At 42.5% G+C, this 22,545-nt stretch overlaps 1 protein-coding gene across 1 annotated transcript in view; it reads left to right on the top strand.

Moving 5' to 3' along the window:
• The window catches only part of LOC147033157 (uncharacterized), a 40,938-nt gene that overhangs the window by 1,718 nt on the left and 16,675 nt on the right, over window positions 1–22,545 (top strand). Inside the window, exon 3 of the mRNA XM_085871257.1 lies at window positions 11,120–11,461. The gene's annotated coding sequence lies outside the window, so the exon portion shown is untranslated. The remainder of the gene's footprint in view (window positions 1–11,119; window positions 11,462–22,545) is intronic.

The raw sequence follows: 22,545 nt of genomic DNA, 5'->3' as shown, positions 1-22,545 counted from the left end.
TCAACATTGACACCTATTTTTAAAAAACAGTGCACTTTATTTCTGAGACCATGATTGGTCTCGTCCGGATGGGGTTGATGTGTGCGTGAGTGCGTGCGTGCCCACGTCTACATATTTTTGGTTTAATTTTTTTTTCTCTGTAACCGCCGAGCTGATTGATGCAAAACTTTAAACATAGGAGGGACTTCCAAAAGAGAATATTTTATTGATCACTCTGACATCATGGGTCATATGGTATGGCAGCCATTTTGGATTAAAGGAAAATTTGGACATCTTTTTCTCCGAAATTGCTTGACGAAATGTTTTTTGAAACTTGGCATATGTCATAAACCCCCATGGGGTATATAGGGTGATAACAATGACATCATCAGTGAAGCGGTATTCCAGCCATAATTAGTTGAATCAAAATCCTAATCCAAAAGAATCTGAAACTTCAAATATCTGATCTACGACCCAATGTAAGTGAAGATTTAAATTTATGACCTCAGCAAACACGTGGTCTGGCGGCCATATTGGATTGAAAATAATAATGTAAAAATCTTCTCCAGAACCGCTTAACAGATCAATGTGAAACTATATTCATATGATCGACTCGCCATGGGGAATATATTTTGAACTTTTTTTCATATTCATCTTCATTGACACAATTTAGCTTTAATGTGGACAAAAGTGGTTGTTAAATATCCTAATAATCAATAAAGCCACAGATAATGGAAATGTGTGTGACATAATAGGGTGCATGGATGATAAGGGTATCAAGACCGTAATGGCAGTTGACAATAATAGTTGCGCGTTCAGTTAGCTATTGTATCTATGTTCAGAATGTGCTTGCGAGGCCAGTATATGTGCTCTACCGAGTGTCATTTTTGTTTATCATTTGCATTCCAAGTTGCAGGCAGTTTCTCCACATAAACCACGATGCGTTACATCGGTCATTTCCTCAATTTTTGTCGGCTACACTCGGCAACTATCGCAGAGAAGTCAAGTCTTCTCAGTACTTCACTCTTGATGCTCATGATTGAAAGATTATTAAGTCGATCTTGTCCCATTCTGTTCTGACCTCATCCTCGATACGTTTGTTTTGAGAAGGACCACTTAAGAGTCACCACTGTCATTTGATACCATCATCGACCGATATATCTGAAGGGCTATTTGATTGTCAGGAAATGTTTGGATGAGGACGTGTGTATGGAGTAATTGGGACATTCTCAGTTCTGTTGTCTTAGCTTGTTTGTGTGAGGTTTGAAGCTCTTTTGAAGATGCCAGTAAGGTAGAAAACTGGATAAATTCACTCTCAATCGTAGGTCCCAGATCGTTTGGTTTGGGATTGGATTGGGTAAGATTAGTTGTGACCTCATGAGCCAAGAAAGATAAAGGCCAGCTTGATGGGACAGGAATCCAAACTTATCATTGATAGGTCAGGTCTGTGAAATCCTGCATCACACTGTTGTACTCGGATGTTACAGGTGCAGATAAGGTCCAAAGGTTTCGCATGTCCTCGGTCATCCCACTGCCGCGAGTTAGACCACCAGTGCTCTTTCGAGACCTCATCAACATTTGTTCAATGACAAGATCACTACTAAGCCCTGCCCAGCACTGATTGCTCCTACGAACAACGTGAAAACCATCAAGGAACTTTCGATAAACGTCTGGGTGCTTTTCCTCTAGGTTGCTCATTTGCTGCAGGTAGTAATGAGCACATTGCAGGTAATTGAAGTGCCCAGCTGCAGCAAAGACAGTTAGGCAATTGGACACTGTCTGCAAATGCATCAACCAAGACCCAGTACGTTCCGCCTTGATCAACATTCTTGCCATGCTAACCATACGTTGATAATTAGCCACAACTGGCTGGTCTTTGAGGTCTGAGCAAGTTCAGATTTCTTCTTCTCCGTTACTGTCTCAAGTTGGATCAAAACCTCAGAACAAGCAGCATCTCCTCGCGTCGTCTCTCCGCTAAGAAGGGAGGAGTACAATTCCTCGGCTTGATCCAGCAGTGTCAGAATCTCGGGATTGTCTTTGGCCATTTCCGTTATAAGCTGGCTATGCAGGCACTTGTCAACAAGAAGATGGCCCCACAAAGCCCTCTGGACAGCTTTCCCTGTCATGTGCACAACTGCATTTTCTCCATAGACAGTCTCAAATATGTTTTTGAGACCGGTCCCTTCCATGAGAGTTCCTATGGCCCCCAGCAAGTTCATAAGTGCATGGAAACACCCCAACATCAGAACAATGCCTTTCAGGTGACTACTTTGTGGCGCATCAATGAAGATTTCGGCAGCCTTTCAATACAAGGGCTGGTCAAAAGTTACAATGGTGGGAAGGTTGTGCTTCATGGCAAGGTTGCAAACAAAGTCTAATGCAGACACAATGCACGATTTGTCTCCAGAGTACATATTGATCATAGGCAAGAATTTGACTGACGACTGGCCAGGGTGGTGGCTCCCCTGATGCAAGATGTGCATCATCCCCTGCCAATTTGGTGTTGCCTCTTTGAAGCCGAGGGAGACTTCCCACAGAATATCGATCCTCTGGTCACATTCAAGAAATCTCGGCAGGTCCTCGAAGACTACCTCATGACAAGCATGCCTTGCAAACCTGTACTCCAAGATAGGAATTTTTGTCTTGTTTTCAGTTTTCAGTTTTCAGTTCTGAGATCTGTCGTCACGGAATGAGACGGTTTGTCCATTTTCCAGGGGTGACAGAGGCAATAACACCCATTCCATGAAATGTCCCTTTGCCGTCAATAGTGATAACGTTGTGATCAACATTATCAGCAGCAAAGAGGACAGACATCTCCAGCAAATCTACATCACCACCTAGGACATCAGGTTCCACACAATTCGCTGCATTTTTTTTCAAATCTGATCACTTCTGTGTATGAGCAACAGAATCCCATTTCATGAAGAGTATCCACAAGGAACTTCGAACGATACAGATGATGGATTTGCACAGCAAGTCCCACTTGTAGCGGTGCAATGACAGCTCGTCGGCGAACTGCCTGAATTATGGCATGACCAACTGCCACAACCTTGCGTCTTGTGTCTTTCCCAATGAACAATGTTTCCAGTGCTGTCCGCAGACTAGTCGGAATGAACGATAGGACTGAATCAAGTTTTAAATCCTCACTACTTGGATACTGATTCGTCACGGTAGAAACCTGAAATTTGATATCACTTCTGATTAACCTAGCAGCAGTTTCAATAATAGCACGTTTTTGGGACTCATCATCGCCTTCCTGACACTTTTGCTTGTAGTATGATCTCAGAATCTGCGAGGTTTGTTCTCTCATCGTAACAATATCGTCCAAGCCTTCTCCTTCAGAAAAATGAATTGAGTCCTTAAAGTGTTTTTTAAGACGCTTTTTCAAAGTCTAATTGTCATACGGTTCCGAATCAGGATTGCAAAGATACCCTTTAATTATGAGGCTCAAAGATGTAACAGTTAGTTGTTCCTCATTGTTCAGTTCTAGGTAAGCACACATTTTCTGAAATGCTTCTTACTTATCTTCATCTTTAGGACGACCAGACTTTCTGCGCTTGGCATCGGAGGCATTCTGGAACTCTAAAGGCACAGACTTAAAGGACCGGAAATTTCCACTACACGAATGATGATAAAGTCCGTCTGCTGCATGTAAATCTCGTAAATTGTATTCAATCCGACCCTTTACAGTAAGTCCCCAATCATCTGAACGCGATTCACAGACCTCCAAAATTGTCTCCACAAATTTGTCAGTCAGTCCCCAGCTAAAGTGTCCCTTGTCCAACTCAATTTTACATCCACAGAATATGCAATCCTTTTCACTGTCAAAACCTCCACTTGATTGTCTTGTGGTTCTCTTTGCTGGCACAGAACCACTACTTTTCTTTGCAACATGGTTTTTAATGTTTTCATCATTTATGTACTGTTGATGACAGCTTTTATGCACTTTAGTACCGGCTTCAACTACAAGATCGTCCTTCCGCTTTACACTGGCTTCATTTATTCCCTTCACCCCCTTCCACTGAATTGCAACCCAGTTATCACTGGAATCCTCGATCTCCTCCTTGCAGATAGGACAAAAAGCTTGACTGGCTGTGCTTGCACTCATTGTTGTATCTGAAAAAGAGAAAGATGAGAATTAGTGTCACATCTATAGTAGTCAGGTCAATATATGGAAAATGCCCCCTCAACCCCCAAAACATTGGTACAAAAGGTTTCTCAACTGATGGCAGCACTGAAAATATGGAAAGCCACTGCAGCAAAAAATGTTAACTTACGCTATGTGATATAAAAATGGTTACAATGTGTTCATTTTTGACGCCATATTGGATTTTGATGTTACATAGTCGGCCAACATCATTTTTTATGATCTCAATGTGTTCTTTGTCCCCAAAAACCTAGGAATAGACACCAAGATCATCAAATTTGAGTTGATAGTTACGGAGTTATGATCATTAAAAGGTTTCGGCAGCCATCTTGGACGCCATCTTGAAAAAAAAAACTTTTCCGGGGGTCATACTTTGGTAAACTTTTAGTACGTTATAAAGTACACTAAAACCTACCAGAATCGGTTGAGAAACCTTTTGTAGCAATTTTTTGGGGGTTGAGGGGGTATTTTCCATATATTGACCTGACTAATGGATACGAAGAAAATGTTCCCATGAGTAGTGAAGCTTTGCAAGTTGAACCTCATCCACTCAGCTACATTAGTCACTGCAGAACGCTCTGTCAGTAGACTATACCAGTCCCTATATACGAGAAGTGGTGACAACTTGCAATTGGAAGCCATTTTGTATCCATGAAGGGTGATGCACCGATCCTGTGCTCATTGTACGTGAAGCGTTATGTGTCCATTTTCGAATCAAGCTGCCTTTCCCTGCGTCCAAAAGGGACAATATATTACTGAATGTTTTTTTTTTCATTCTTCCAACACATCAGAATAAGCTTACAATCAACCAGGATTGATTTAACCTTAAAACATATCACAGAAACAGCGGCTAATTTAAGTGCAATGCGCAAGTAAAGGTACACACTGACGAGTGCCTAATTTAAGGTGCACAGAGCGAGTGAGTTGAAGAAACACACAGGTAGTGACTGAATGCAGGTATTTTAAAGAAGTGGAAGAAGGAACGTGAAGGTCAAATGGAGGCACACCATCCATGCCAGATACACACACATCAAGAAAGTAGAGAATTAGAGAAGATAACAATAGAGATAGAGATAGAGAGAGAGATAGAGATAGAGATAGAGATAGAGATAGAGATAGAGATAGAGATAGAGATAGAGATAGAGATAGATATAGATATAGATATAGATATAGATATAGATATAGATATAGATATATATATATATGGAGATATATAGGTTGCGATTGTTTGCTCTTCTTGAAGGCAAGTCATTGGCTGCTTGGCACGAAACAAAAGTTTGCCATTACCTTCCCAGAAGTTAGTCATGGCAGAAATTTGTAATTTGTTCAGGGTGCCAGCAATAGCTCACCGACTCTTGGGGAAGGACTCTGTAAGATTTTTCATGTCCATCAACTCATGATAGCAGAAGGGACACCCAGTTTAAAGTCAATCCAAGGGACTGCACACACATTGATGAACCACTCTGCCTGTGAGACACCAGGACGACAGTTCAACGCTGGGTCAGGATTCGAACCCAGGCGAGACAGAGAAGATGCGAGTGTGTGTTCCTCTAAGCAATCCTGGCATTCCCTTTGAGAAGATATTGAGAGGGAAAGTTTTTCTTTGCAATCGAATGGAACAGGAAAGAAGAAGTTTCCACAAAAACAAAGAATGAATAAAAGAGGAAAGAGGGCTGCATTAAAATGAAGATGAGCCATAACTGAAGTTTTTTTTTTGTTTTTTTCTCTCCATCTCTTACTTTATTTCAAGATCAGTACTGTGCCACTGACAACATGTAACTCTATGTAATCCTTCATTCTTTTCTATTCCCATTAAATCTCTCACCTTCCATGTTTTCCCTTCCTCCAACGTTCGTTAATACACTCCATTACTGTTCTCGTTTTCTCCCCGTTCCTCCCACTCTTCTGATTCCTCCATTAAGTTGTTTCGAGGGAACAAACAACTTCAATACAACATACAGTTTTTCTACAAGGTGAGGCCAAAGGAAAATTGACCCTGAATTACCTAAGAATTCGAATTAACCATGCCATGGACCATGGCTTGTTGTTAACTAATGGCTTGTTGTTAAATGTGTAGAGTTTTCAGGAAAAGACGAATTGTGTCCCATTACATCCATTTCTGCACGATTTGTGGCCAAAAAGCGTCATCCGCCACACGAACGCATTGTCCATTGCCTAACGAGTCTTATGAGGACTAAAGATGAAATCAATCCATTCTCCAACCTGCAGCAAAACCGTGACTTCACTATCATGTTGCGCTGTCCTGCAACTACCCGTAGAGGGCGTCTCGCAGTGTTAATCAAGCTTTATGGGCAATGGCTCAAAATGGCACAAGCAGAGAAAATAGAATAGCTGCCAACATGTTTCTCCTTTATTTGGCATTTTGACCAACATTGGACCTTCAAATACAACCTGTCGATGGCACCTGTTGTGGGACAACGCACTTTGCTCGTAATGGCAGGTAATAATAACAATACCAATTCCTTTCATGGCACAAATGCACGTAGGGCACCCGAGGCAGTTTCATTGGCAAGGAGTCTGACTCTGACGCAGATTACTCTGAAAAAGTATTTCCCTTATACACAGGTACACATTTCACCAACCTCAAAAAGGATGATAAGCTGAGTCAACCCCACCTTGTATTAATTCAACAGCTGACAGGGACTTGAACTCTGGACCTTAAGGTCCCAAACCAGCCATCTTAACCACGAAACCAACACCAGGCATGCTAGCAAGTATCCATGCTGTGAATTGTGGTATCAGAAAAAAATGCAACTTTTCAGTATCAACATTCAATTGGCATCTTTGTTTGGTTTCAGTGGGGAAAAAAATGTAACCTTCTTGACGTCTGCATATTACAGACATGTCTTGTGTACAAGCTCTTGTAATGCGGACAAACCGGTTTCGTAACAATCATAGTTATTTTTACGTGTGTTCATCTTGGTTCCGGCACAACTCATAATTTCTCTGTCCAATCAGGGTTCACCATTTCACCTCCAGGTTCCTCCTCCATCCTTAGCAGCAGCCTTCTCCAACTCCTAACCCCTCCCATTCACAAACCATGGTACTGTAATTCTTTCTCCTTTCTGATCCTTTGTACAAACTCGCTTTCCTGCTCCAGACTCGCTTTCTCCTTGAAAATGGAGATTTCCCTGAAAGATGGTGTGGCGTACGTACAACATCAGCGGTTCAGAAAGGTAAATGAGTTTGCTTGCATTTTATGTCTTTCCATTGGTCTGCGATGACGACGTCGTGCCGGAGCAAAGTTCTGTTTCAAGTGTGCGAGTTGTTCCAAGAATGTTATGAAATCGACAAACCATTATTGTTAAGACAGATAATGACACTGACATGTTTATTGGCAAAAACAGAGACTAATTATTGTGGACACAGCATTATACATTGTACTTATATGTATGGAATGCAAGTATATGTTGTCCAACAGGTATAATGTAACTTTAGGGAGGAAGCAGGAAGGTGTGGTTGGGAAAAGGCATCATCTAGAAAGGAAACAAAAGTTTCAGCTCCAACCGCCTTAGAGTGGTCTTCAACTGGGGCTCTGTCATTGTGTCCCTTTGTGTCATTATGGAAAAGTCCAGTGTCAAGGATGCTACTGGAAGGGAATCCATCTTTCAGCCATCAATTCACAACAGGATGTGTTTCCTCTTGCACTGCCTGTACCTTGATCACGAAATATATCTCTACCAGGCAACCAACAGACTCTATGACATAATGGTTGGAGTGTGTTTGAGTCTGGGAGGTGTGTGGTTCAAACCCTGGCTGAATCATACCAAAAACTATTTAAAAGGATCGAGCATGGACAAACAATGCTGGGAAGGCAATGGCAAACTACCCAGAAAAACCTTTATAAGGGTTTATTTTTTAATAAAAGAAAGGAGATACGGGGATAAGAGGTGGACACGACAGACACAACGGAGAGGGTGATACGGAGAGGGTGATATGTGGACATATCACCACGTGGACACGGAGAGGGTGATATGCACATTTATACACAACTCACAGATAACACGGTCACACTGGGCTATTCTAATGGATTTTGTTTCCAATAGTGTGGAATCATTTAGGGAGTTTGACAGTATAATGGCAGGACCCATGGAAAATTCCTTGTCATGTAAAATATGACTTCAAGTCCTCAACCCCTTCCCCCTCCATCCACCCATCCAGTGGGACCATACTCTATGCAGAGCGTTGCTGATGCTTAAGCAGTCTCCTTGGCTATTGGACACAATCCTGGACAGGTGACCACTCCAACACAGGAAACCAGCAAGCTGGCACTCATTTTGCTGGCCTCCGAAGGATGACAGGCAGAGTCAACCCCACCTGCTATTAATTCAACATCTGAGTGGGATTTGAGCTCTGGGTTCTCGGATCCCAAGCTCACCACCCTAACCATTAAGCCAGCACCAGGCATACCACTGCTCACATGTGCATGAAAAGAAAGTGGAAGCATTGGTCGGAGAATTTGTTAGTTATCGATAGAATGAAGTTTTCTGGGTTAGTTAAATGGGAGAAAAGGAAATTATTCATTGGATGGAATTGGAGGAATCATTTGTGGTTATATTATTAGCTTATCTGGAATTTAAATTCCAGATAAGGTATCGTCATCGCATACCATCTGTCCGTTCATCCGTCCGTCCGTCTGTCTCTATTTTTGACTTTTCCCGCCAAACCGCGGGGCCGATCCAGCTGAAATTTGGCAGCAACATTTCACTCCTGACTGGTAACAGGAATTGCAAAGCTCTTTCTGGTCACATGACTTTAAGTTGGTCAAAATGGCTGACTTAGTAAATGTCTTCAAAAGTCTTCATCTCCAGACCCACCAATCAGAATGGTACAACATTTGGGGTACAACATTAGGCCAGGGTAGGCATGTTGGACTGGAAGTGCCAAAATAGCTGACCGTCAACTTTTTGGAAAATCGTATAAATTCCTTCCAAAATCTTCTTCGACAGACCCACCAATCAGAATACTACCAAATTTGGGTTACAACATGAGGACAGTGTCCTGATGTTTAATTGCAGAGGCCGTGTGAATCACATGACCGGAAGTGTGTCAAAATTGCGGTTCCACAAATTCCTTCAAAAATCTCTTCTCCTGATTCACCAGTCAGAATGCTACCAAATTTGGGTTACAACATTACGCCAGGGTAAGGATGTTCAATTGCTGAAGTCATGCCGATCACATGACCGGAAGTGTGTCAAAATGGCCGACTTAGTCAATTTTGGGGAAAATCGAATCAATTCCTTTAAAAATCTTCTCCAGACCCACCAGTCAGAATGCTATCAAATTTGGGTTACAATATTAGGAAAAATGTTTACTAATGTTGAAGGGGAGGGAGAAGAGGGGAGAGTGGAGAGTGCGGAGTGCAAGGGAGGGGAGAGGAGAGGGGGGATTCCTGCAGATGTGACGTCCAGTTTAACATCCATCCGGGAGATGGCACACACACACACATTGATGAATCACCCTGCCTGTGAAATACTGGGATGACAGATTACAGAAAGAGGGGAGGAGGGAGAGGAGAGAAAGGGGGGGAGAGGTTGGTGAAAGAGGGATAGCGGTGGGTGAGAGAGAGATAATGGTGGGTGAGAAAGGGATAGCTGTGGGTGAGAAAAGGGAGGGGAGGGGGAGAGTGCAGAGAGCAAGGGGGGAGAGTAGAGAGGTGACCACTGCAGGTCCAGTGGTCCTTTTTTTATTTTCTTCTGGTGGGTCTGCAAAGCAGCAACACTGAGGTGATAAACCACCTGTGAATCTTCATACTTCTGCTCACAAAAGGCATTGTCTGTCATCATGTGAGCGCATTCTTTTGTTTGCCTCACATGTGCATTAAAAGAAAGTGGAAGCATTAAAAATAAGTCCGTGTCCGTTTGTAAGTTTTTCACACAGACCTTTAGGGGGAGGTTTCACACATAGAATCTTATCCCTAACTATGCTGTTTATAAATTATATACGCTGCCTCCTCAGCACCACATTTAACAAGGTGACTTACTCTGACTTACTTTAAAAATCTTCTTCTCCAGAAGGGCTTGGCAGATAGAGCTGAAACTTCACCCACGTGTTCCCCAAGCCTTGGGGATACCAGGGTGTTCACAAATAATTCATAGGTTACATGGTCTGGCAGCCATATTGGCTTGAACAAAAATCTTTAAATTCTTTCTCTTGAACCGCTTCGTCAATTGACATGAAATGTCAGTTTCGATCTTGTAGTCATGGGGAATATATGTGTTGAATTTCAACCTGATCAGGCACGTGGTCTGTCAGCCAGAATTTTTAAATATTATAAATCTGAGTTCAGGGATTTAAATCAAATATGGTACAATGATGTAATAATGTGAGCGGAAGCATATCTATCGACGTCGCGGCGTCGAATTGCGCCCTTCCAGTTTGTTCTAAATCACAATTCCAATGCAGAAACTTGTGTTTTCATCAAATGGTGTGTATTTTAGCTTTTACTGAACAAATAAACACATTTTACACTGGGAACCGTATTCATGCAAAAAACAGTCTTATTTTCCCAATAGAAGCGTTTTTAACACAGTGACTTGTTTGGTATTATTAATTACGAGCATAACCCGCGCTCTGCGCGACATGTTGGGGTGGGTGTGTTTGAGAAAGGAACTGATGCAGAGTATCAGTAGTAATTTTACTTTAATGCAGTAAGTGGAATACGATTTCACTGTTTCAGAACCATTTTATTTACTTTTTTTGGTACCATGCACCTCATATGGTCTTTGAGATAATGTAAGCCGAATATCACGTTACTCGAGCGCGGAACAAAGTCGAAGATAGCGCGGCACGAAACCACAAACTCGAAAATAATATATAAGATTATTATTTTATTCTGATGCTTTCATTTTGGGCCTCTTCCAGGATAATAAAGTACAGTATTGGAAAACGCAGATGTCTTAAGTTTGTAATTCCTCATTCTTGTTATCTCTTGTAATGAATAACGACTTTCTTCTTTCCCACTCCCTGTAGAAATCCTGGCGTAAATACCATCTTTATCTCTTCGGCTCGAGTCCTTGGGGTTTGGCACGCCTGGAATTTTATCGTTTGTCGACTGTCTCAGACTCCATCGGCACATCGGCACATCGGAGAATATGCACAATACCAGAGCGCGTGATTCGATTGGCCGAGTTCTGGAATGTGCGGGGACTGGGGGAGGCGAGTTCAAGTAACTCGTGGGGAGCCGGTGGTCCATCTCCACCTGGTGGGACAGAAGGCCTGGTATTGGGAGCAGAAGGAGGACATGTGTGGCTGGCTGTTCCAGAAGGTGAAGGAGCTGACTGGCTGAGAACAATTTCCCGGTTGGCTTTCAAGGTAAGATGGAAGTTCATTTCTAAAGTACGGAAGCATGCACGAGGAGTGGTAGGAAACTTTTTTGCTGTTGTGATGCCTATTTAAATAACCATACTGCGTACTTCTTTTGTGTCTAGCTCTCGTGGACATTTTTTGTGAAAAGATAACGATGTAAATATAAATGAAGTAGTTTGAGAGGTTAAGGGGCCATGAGTCCCCCAGATTCCCTGTTTTCCCATCCTACCCCCCCTCCCCCCCAACTTCCATTATTTATGAATATACCTGCATCCCTGTTGCCCTGGGGGCTGGACTGCGCTCCTCTCGGCCTACAGAGCGATACACTGTGGCTCACTGTGAGGTGTGGTTAGGGCTGAGTCTCAAGAAGTGGACACAAAATAAGTCCCCAGAGTCCCGACAGAGAGAGAGAGGGAGAGAGGGAGAGAGAGAGAGAGAGAGAGAGAGAGAGAGAGAGAGAGAGAGAGAGAGAGAGAGAGAGAGAGAGAGAGAGAGAGAGAGAGAGAGAGAGAGAGAGAGAGAGAGAGAGAGAGAGAGAGAGAGAGAGAGAGAGGACCAGAGAGAGAGAGAGAGAGGACCAGAGAGAGAGAGAGGACCAGAGAGAGAGAGAGGAGCAGAGAGAGAGAGAGGACCAGAGAGAGAGAGAGGACCAGAGAGAGAGAGAGGACCAGAGAGAGAGAGAGGACCAGAGAGAGAGAGAGGACCAGAGAGAGAGAGAGGACCAGAGAGAGAGAGGACCAGAGAGAGAGAGCACCACAGAGAGAGAGAGAGAGCACCACAGAGAGAGAGAGAGAGCACCACAGAGAGAGAGAGAGAGCACCACAGAGAGAGAGAGAGAGAGAGAGAGAGAGAGAGAGAGAGAGAGAGAGAGAGAGAGAGAGAGAGAGAGAGAGAGAGAGAGAGAGAGAGAGAGAGAGAGAGAGAGAGAGAGAGAGAGAGAGAGAGAGAGAGAGAGAGAGAGAGAGAGAGAGAGAGAGAGAGAGAGAGAGAGAGAGAGAGAGAGAGAGAGAGAGAGAGACAGAGAGAGACAGACAGAGAGAGACAGACAGAGAGAGACAGACAGAGAGAGACAGACAGAGAGAGACACAGAGAGAGACACAGAGAGAGACACAGAGAGAGACACAGAGAGAGACACAGAGAGGACCACCAAGAGTCCTGACAGAGAGTAAGCCAGGGAGACTAAGAGAACCAGTTTGGTGATTGTGGAGCAAAGTGGTGAGAGTGGTTACTAATGGCAGAGAACAGGGCTGACACTGGGGTTTAGTGGAGATTGAGCCCTTTGTGCGTTATCAAACCCATGGCTGTAGATTTGAAGGAAACTTGATTGTCATCTTACATTGGGCTCCATCGATAATTTTTTCCCCGCTATCTTTGTGTAGAATTTCTAACCCTGATTTTTTTTTACATCACTTGAATAGTCTGGAGGCCATTCCAAAAAATGTGACCTTGGTTTAACATTTCTGTTACAAGGTTGCAACAGAATTCTTTTTTCTGAAAGTGGAGACATTCCTGGACCAGAAAAATCATAATGCCACCTTGGGAAATAATTTGGAGCTGAATTGTAGCCAATTAGGTCAGACTTTGTCAAAGACATAATCAAACCCAAAGATGTTGATGTTGAAACTAATCTGTCAGTGTTGTGTGCATTTCTGTTGTTTGTATGCCTTGTGTTAATAAATCGTTTAACCCTATAAACATAACAACAAACATAATCTCATTATCATAAAATATTAAACGATCTCAAGGAGATATCTGCACAATCAACACAATATGGGAGAAGTACAGTCATTTATGCCTGGTGTTGGCTGGCAAATTAATTGCTGGCAAGATACGTATGTTGAAGAGGGAAATGCAACCACCCCACTGAACTTCACAAATGCTCAATTTGCAGGCTACATCAAGTGTGCCAATGACAACATAGAAATTATCGAAGAAACAATTGATGGAGAGGGATCCTTCCTTGCATCTCAAACAGCTACCTTCCACAGAAGTGTCTCAGGGGAGGAGATACCGAGGCTGAGCATGGAATCGGGACATTCTAGATCTGTTGATGTTCCTGATGACTTCCAAGCCATTCTGTCCTCAAATATTGGAACCAACAAGCCTGATCCCTCATTCCAAGAAACAGTGGAAGTGGGATTGGTATAAAACTGCAGACTGAAGTGTTGTCTCAGAGGCCAATGAAATGGACATTGCCTGGGTCACTGCCAGACCTCAACATCCTGATAACCAGCATGTGCCCGGTTGGACAGGATTTAACCAGCTCATGTCAAACGTCAATCCCACAAGGACAACTATTGGCCCTATATCAATCATAAATGAGCCTGCACATGATTTTGACACTATCTGGACAGTGATTCAGAATTGCTGCCCGAAGACAGAGATTCGCAGTCCTTACTTTTGATGAACAGTTGCATTTTGAGACCAAAATGCGGCAATGGTACAAGTTAAATTAATGCAAAAATCTGATGGTAATGCTCGGAAGGTTTGACATCCAGATGAATTTTGCAAAGGTGATTGGGTAGCACTTGATAGAATCTGACTTGAAGGACATCATTGTAGAGAGTGGAGTGTATGGAGAGAATAGTGCTGAGAACATTCTCAAAGGCAATGGGACCGCGTAATCCTTGCTCACAAACTCGCACTATAAGTGCTACGGAGAATACTGTGGCAATCTATGGTACAGTGGGCACAGCATAATAAGATGCTGAGGCTTCAGTGATGCTTCAGGAACTTGAGTCATGCTTCAGGAATGCTGAGGCTTCAGGAACTTGAGGCTTCAGTCATGCAAGCAGCTGATGAGCTCTCCGTGGGATTCTATGATGCAGATGTCAAGGCTCTAGAGTCTAGAAGCTGCAATACACAACCTGTTGCCAAAAATTCAGTATGTTGAAACCTTGTTGGCAGAGTTTGACAGAGCACAAGAGGACAATGCCATATACACCTTCTGGAGGCAGTACATGCATCTTGTCTCCATTCTTCTTCGGTTTACAAGGGCCATCAGAGATGGCAAATGGGCCTTATATTTGCAGTCCTTGTTTGAAATGTTACCTTTGTTTGCAGCATATGATCATGTTAACTATCTGAGATGGGGATGGGTCTTCTTGGCAGACATTAAGTGGTTGGAGTACACAACGCCTGAAGTGTATGAAGGATTCCAGTCAAGTGGCTTCATTGTCAAATAATTATCAAACCAGAGATTCAACCAATTACCTGATAACCTTGGACTTAAGCATGTCAATAAAATGGACAAAATATCAGGAAGGCTGATTGTAATAACTCTCTCTGATTCAGCACGCAATCGCTGAGGACTGACCTACATAGGGAGAGCTGGGTGGCTGATGACACCAGAGCAATGCTTGGAATGATAGATAACAATGACGAGGTGGGAAGACACAAAGAACTTGGAAAGGCCAGAATCCAAAGAGATGGAGATGATGTAGCTCGCAAAGCTGGCTACTCAGTTCCAGGAATTCCAGGTCTTCAGCAATAAATCATCAGAGCGAGTTTGTCTCAATACTGGTGACATTCTTCAAGAATTGATTGTACATGACTTGTAGAATGCATGACAATTAAAGCAGCATGTGGAAAAGAACAACAACCTTTATGCACCCATTGTAAAGAAAAACCTGAAAACATTTGCATCCATGTATGCTGTGGAGGTGGCAACAGATAAACAGAAGCAAAAGACTGCAGTCATCAAGGCTGATCGAGATTTGTTCCGATGCCTTATTGTATCAACGGAAGCTGGTTGAGAGATTAGCTATCATGTGCAGCCTGTGGCTGTTGGTTGCATCATCTTCTGGGGGCGCGGCTGTGCCGCTGATGCAGTGCCCTATATTACCAGTGCACTGTTACTAATTTCGCTGACCTGGGAAGCTTGACAGGCCGAGTCAACCCCACCTGGTATTAATTCAATTGCCGACAGGGGCTCAAACTCAAGACCCTAAGATCTTAAGCCAATCACTTAACCGTAAAGCAACAACAGGCTTGGTCGAGAGATTGATGTCGACAAGCTCCTGAGGCAAGAACAGTGAGTGCAGTGTACCTCTAGCACTAGCGACAACTGATAGAAACTTGAGAGCAGAAAACAAATACTTCCTCTTTGTGACATAAATATGTGTGATACTTCCTCTTTTGGAAGATGACGTTTCACAGACAGGTCTGCGACTATCCCAGATAACAACATGCACAGTGATTGATGGCATGGCATGGCAGCGGTTTAGGCTTTGGGAAAACCCAATTAAGGGTGCCCAGACCTTTGGAGAATATGCTGATGCTTTTGTTGTGATGATAAACTCAAATTTCACAGAGCCACTACCAGAGTAGATGTTGTGTTTGGCCGCGACATACAAAACTCAATCAAGGATGCAACCAGAAAGTGCTGAATTGGGAAAGGTAGAGGGATAAGACGGAAATCAACAGCAGGGACCTGAAGTTGCCTTTTCGGTGGAAAGCCTTCATTGAAAACAAAGAATCCTTTGCTGCATTCCTTAAAAATGAACTCTTGCAACAGGCACCTCCTGGCAACAAAGAATTGGTAGTCAATGGTGGGAATGATGGTATTGCTGCATCCTCAACAGCAAGAAACATGGACCGCCTCACTTCATCCCATGAGGAGGCAGACACCCACATGGTTCTGCATATATTTGAGTCAAATCCAGAAGGCTATGAGAGAATCACTGTCACAAGCAGTGATTCAAATGTTCTATTGCTACTGATTGCCTTCTGTCCTTGACTTAGCAAAGAGCTCTGGATGAAAGCTGGTGCATCGAAAACAAGCCGTGACAGTGCGGTACATGAGGAAAAATGCCAAGATGAAGAAGTCAGAGATAGACTGTTGGGTTTTCATGTCATCACAGGGTGTGACACAATGAGCCAGTTTTCTGGAACTTCAAATAAGTCAGTTTGGAAGATCTTCTGTAAGGATCCCCACCTTCTGTCCCAGTTAGGAGTGGGATACACACCCGATGCACATGTGCTGGCCTGATGTGGAGTTTTTATACGCACTGCACTATATGAATCAGAAGGAGACAAAGTCAATTCACAATCTAAGATGCACCCAGTTCCGAAAGGGCAAGTGCAGGTTCGAAAATCTGCCACCAACCCATTATGTCCTACTTCTGTGCATCTGTTGGGCACACTTCCAAGCATTAGTGTGGCAGAACTCTTTCGTGTCAAATCCAGAGTTTCCTAGTCCAACAACAATGTGGTTGGTACCTTGATCAAGACAAGCTACTGCCTCTACTGATGACCAAAGCCTGGTGTTGGCGCAGTGGTTAGGGCAGCGGCTTGGGATCCAAAAGGTCCTGAGTTCAAGCCCCGTTGGGCCACTGAATTAATACACCAGGAGGTTGACTCAGCCTGTCATCCTTCCGAGGTCAGCGAAGTGAGTACCAGTGTACTGGGCCGGTGTATACCCCGGTTAGAATAGGTCTACCAGGGTTGCGTCAGGAAGGGCATCCGGCATAAAACCTGTGCCAAATCATTATGCGGATAATAACGGATGATCCGCTGTGGCGACCACTAACCGGAGCAGCCGAAAGAAGAAGTGTGGCAGAACTCTTTCGTGTCAAATCCAGAGTTTCCGAGTCCAACAGCATGTGGTTGGTACCTTGATCAAGACAAGCTACTGCCTCTACTGATGACCAAAGAAAGACTCCCTGCTGAGTGCGTGGACATCACGACTTGTAGACGTCGTTACAGAGCAGGACAATGTTCTTGCAACAGGATCAGACTAAATTGTACAAAAGCTTTCAAATGTCATGAATGGTGCTGAAGCCCCACCAACAATGCCTCTGACAGTAACTAGCCTGATTAGAGTATTAAAGGTCAGAACGGTTATGTTTTAGAATGTTGAATTCAACTCACTTGTGAACACTTTTTGTTTGTGAAAGCCCTTTGCAGAAAGTAAACAATTTAAAGACATCTTGAATGATATATGTACTGCATATGTTTATGTATAAAATATTGTTGGGGCCATGGGTACTGAGACACCAGTTTGTCACTCAGGGGGATTAATCCCCGGTTGTCCTCGGTATACCCTGACCTGGGGCCACCACTCACATTTAACGTTGTGGTACGGTAGGTTGTTTTAGAACCACGGACGCCACCCAGTCAACCATGAGTTCCAGTGTCCGCCATCTAATTATTCCGTTTAACTTGAAGTCACGTGGTTAGGTTACCTGAGCGGGGAGCGCGCCCTCGGCAAAGCACCAATATTATCTGATTAGATTTTAATTAGGGCGGCCGAGCGTTTTAACCGCTGGTGCGTGCCGACGATTTTTTGGTCAAATCTGTGGTAATTACCTCCCAGTCTATCTCGGTTCGAACAATGCTAGACCAATGGGAGGAAAGGACAAACACGGGCAGGTGGGAAATCGACAAATAATTTATTAATAATAAAATAAATAAATAAGCCGGGAGGCGACGATGGTTCACGGGCTTTATTGAACTATGCTGCATGATAAATACAATTGAGTGCCATTGGTTGCACGTGTTTCTGGATCGAAGAACTTCACCGTGACTCCACAGAATTTTGACACGCTTTCAAACTCACATGCCACTTCGCGCGTTTTCTCCAAAGAAATCTTGTTCTGACTATTCCTGAATTGGCTGTTTTGGTTCCTGATTTTTGGTTCATGAGCACCAACCAGAGTGACCACTATATTCGTTATGTCTGTCTGTCTGTCTGTCTGTCTGTCTGTCTGTGTGTCTGTCTGTCCAGAGCATAACTCCATGGACTTTGATCCGATCTTGATGAAACTTGGTTGTGTTCGATATCGATGTCTAGTTGTGTTTTCCTGGATGAGGGCGTGGCTACTCCCATTGTGGGTGGAGCCACGCCCCAAAAATAGCCATTTTTAGGGGGTAGTCGGATTAAAAATATATGTTCTCCTCGGGAATTGACTGAATGGAATGGGTTCTTCGGTATTTGAATAGCAAAATGAATGATCTAAAACTTGTCGTTGTCCGATTTTTCATTTTCGTCCCAAGGTCAAGGTCACAAGGTCAAAAACTTAGAAAATTGCGAATTTTGACATAAAAAATCATACGACCGCCCAAACTTTGAGAACTAGGATGACAATATTTTAAATGCATAATCTGGAGGTCATTCCCCACCTAAAGTCTTGAAACCATTTTGCTCTATCTCAAACACCTTGCCCGTGGCGCCCCCTTCAAGTTTGTTTTTACTCTGATTTCATCAAAGTATGGATAATCCGAGGAGTGCAAAATGCCATATAGCCTATATGACGTTATATTGTTCCTGGAATGTTCCAGAGGAACTTTTGCACCAAAGGTCATAATCCTTGACCTTTGACCTTTAAAGACCACAAAGGTCAAATTTTCAAAGTTGTGGGAATCGAACCGGGTTTTCAACCTTCTTCGCCGAACTAACTCCAATAAGCTATAGCACGTATCCTGTTTCCTTATTTTAATGTCCACAACATTGTTTTGTGACCTTTAAAGGTTATGCAAAGGTCAAATTTTGAAAGTTGTTGAACGAAACTGGGTTTTTGACATTTTGCAGCTAATAACCTGTCACTCGTACCACATCATGTTGATAATTTTTATAACTTGGTCAAAAATTATCACATTGTCTCATCCTTGACTTCTGAAACAATCTACATCGTCAAATACCGCTCGTGAACCATCGCCGTCTCCAGACTTGTTCTCAATCTTAGCTGCTACCCTACGATCTGTCACCGCCCATTTCTTCAAAACCTATCTTCTCCCTCAAATTTACCGAATCAAACTGAATTTTTTATATGTTGTACATATGGCCAATGCGCACAATTTATTGAGCGGGAATTTCGATAAAAAAATCGAGAAAAAATATGAAAAAAATCAAAAATTGCAAGTGGGTGTGGGCGTGGGACGTCCCACAATGGGCGTGGGACGCCCATCGCCAGGAAGACAAAACTAGGCATTGATATTTACATCATATTCAAGTTTCATCCAAATCGGATCACATCCCACGAAGTTGTGCTCTGGTCAGACAGACAGACAGACATACATACAGACACACAGACACAACGAATATAGTGGTCACTGCTGGTGCCCGTGAACCAAAAATAACTTTTTATTTGCTGAGGTAAATAGAGAATTAATTTCAAAGCAAAATCAATCAAAATGCCAGGAAAGAGACAAAGAGCAGATGCTGATCAGGGGTTGACTTACTTACAGCTAAACACAGACAAGGGTACCCAGCAGATCATTCAGGGGGAGGGGGGGTGGGGGAAGAATCGTCTCGCTCACCAGAAAGTCGTCCATGAAGCGAAAACGTCCTGAATTGCGTGCGTGCGTGTCATGTCTGTCACCAGCACCCAGCTTTGCCGTGCACCCTCTCGCTCGTTTTTATGTCTCCGCCGGTCAGTCCGCCCCAAGCTCACCCCGCCCCACTGGTACATGGTTACCATGACGACCCGTGCGCTCAAAAAAGCGGGCGTCGGAGCTCGCGAAAGAACGTTGCTGAGGAAAAATGAGGGCGGGCTTCAGAGCTCGTGAAAGAAATGTGTGTGAACGTGTCGTAAAGAAAAAAGCTTCCCATTAGAGAGGAGATCTATTCTTTACCCTTCTCAACGCATCACATTTAAGATCCCATTAGACATATGGATGGGGCTAATCTGAACATGCATTCAAGGAAATAACTGTCTGAGGAACTGGATGTGTGGATGCATTCATCAGACAGGATTCTGAAATCCGAAACAATATGTTACCATGTGTGCTGGCATCAGGAGCATCACATCATTATTGGGAAATAAAACATCCCACAAATACTCTGGATTGAAATATGGCGATTATGTGGTGCCCTTAGAATTGCTTGTTTAAAAGCCACTTAAAATGTGTTCCCAGGGTGGCAACAATGTTTTTCTGAACCAGGAAGGATGCCACATTGACCCCACATACGTTGCCAACTTGGAACAAAAATGTTACCCCACCACCTTTTCGAAATTGTTCTCCAGACAATAAGCTATTGTTCTGTAAATTTATCTTGCAGAGTACCCGCCCTACGGGTGATCTTGTTCCAAGTATGCACACGTTCTTCTGATGGATACCTTTATTTTGGTGGTGTATAAGCAACTGACAGCTGAGGTCCTTTTTTGGGTCCTCTGAGTACTTTTGGTTAAGTATTTCATGTTACAATTGTGGGTGACATCAGGTCAACTGTCCAACCAATGGGTGAAGAGTATATATACATACATACAGTACATACATGCAGTACATACATACAGTACATACATACATACAGTACATGCATACAGTACATATATACATACAGTACATACATGCAGTACATACATACAGTACATATATACATGCGGTACATACAAACAGTACATACAGTAATATAGTATATACATACATATAGTACATACATACATACAGTACAAACATACAGTACATACAAACAGCACATACAGTACATACAGTACAGTACATACATACAGTACGCACATACAGTACATACGTACATACAGTGCATGCATACAGTACATATATACATACAGTACATACATGTGGTACATACATGCAGTACATGCATACAGTACAAACATACATATGGTACATACAAACAGTATATACATACATACAGTACAAACATACATATGGTACATACAAACAGTATATACATACATACAGTACATGCATACAGTACATACATACAGTGCATACATACATGCAGTACATACATACATACAGCACATACATACAGTATATACATAAGTACATACATGCAGTACATACATACATACAGTACATACATACAGTACATATATACATGCGGTACATACATACAGTACATACAGTAATATAGTATATACATACATATAGTACATACATACATACAGTACAAACATACAGTACATACAAACAGTATATACATACAGTACACACAGTACAGTACATACATACATACAGTACAAACATACAGTACATACAAACAGTATATACATACAGTACACACAGTACAGTACATGTATACATACAGTACATACATACAGTACATGCATACAGTACAAACAAACATATGGTACATACATACAGTATATACATACATACAGTACATACATACAGTACATATATACATACAGTGCATACATACAGTACATACATGCAATACATACATACAGCACATACATACAGTACGTGCATACATACAGTACGTGCATACATACAGTACGTACAAACAGTACGTACATACAGTACATACATACATACAGTATGTACATACAGGACATACATACAGTACATACATACATACAGGACATACATACATATATACATACAGTACATACATATATACATACAGTACATATATACAGTACATACATATATACATAAATACATAATCACATCCACTTGTTCCATTAAAAAATAGATTGTCATATATATATATATATATATATATATATATATATATATATATATATATATATATATATATAGATTGTTCCTTCAGTCTTTTATTAAACTCTTTCTTACTGTGGTGGGTTTTACATTCTTGCTTTGCCATTTTGGCGGGGAGCACCACTCGGCGGCTTTAAACTTGACTTATAAGATCGCTCCATCCATCCTGAGGTCTCAGGTCGAATGGGTCCTGTACACATTCCCAATTGAGGCAGGAGTTGATTTGGACCCAGGTTCGAATCTCACCCGTTATAGTACATACTCCAATGCAAATGGCCAAGCTCGAAGATCCAACAAGACTTGTTGATCGATGGAGCAAGAAGAAATGTGTTACAACGTCCAACGCCTAAGAACGTTCATGTGACAAACGACATATTAAATATATAATTCTCTTTCAAAACAAATGTATTGAACACATCAGCATGTTTGAAAGCTTTTCTCCATTTTTCATCGATTACTTTGCTCCTTTGAAAGCAATTCCAGTTGCACAACCGATAATCACGAGCTTCCTTCTTAAAGGGACTGGAGGTACTTTCTCTAACATTGCCGTTTGTGTGTTTGTGTGTGTGTGTGTGTGTGTGTGTGTGTGTGTGTGTGTGTGTGTGTGTGTGTGTGTGTGTGTGTGTGTGTGTGTGTGTGTGTGTGTGTGTGTGTGTGTGTGTGTGTGTGTGTGTGTG

Source organism: Eptatretus burgeri, chromosome 2 (genome assembly GCF_056783735.1).
Source record: "Eptatretus burgeri isolate ZD-2024b chromosome 2, Ebu_testis_v1, whole genome shotgun sequence".
NCBI lineage: Eukaryota > Metazoa > Chordata > Myxini > Myxiniformes > Myxinidae > Eptatretus > Eptatretus burgeri.
Note: the sequence above shows the minus strand (reverse complement) of the source record. Positions and strands in the feature narration are given on the sequence as shown.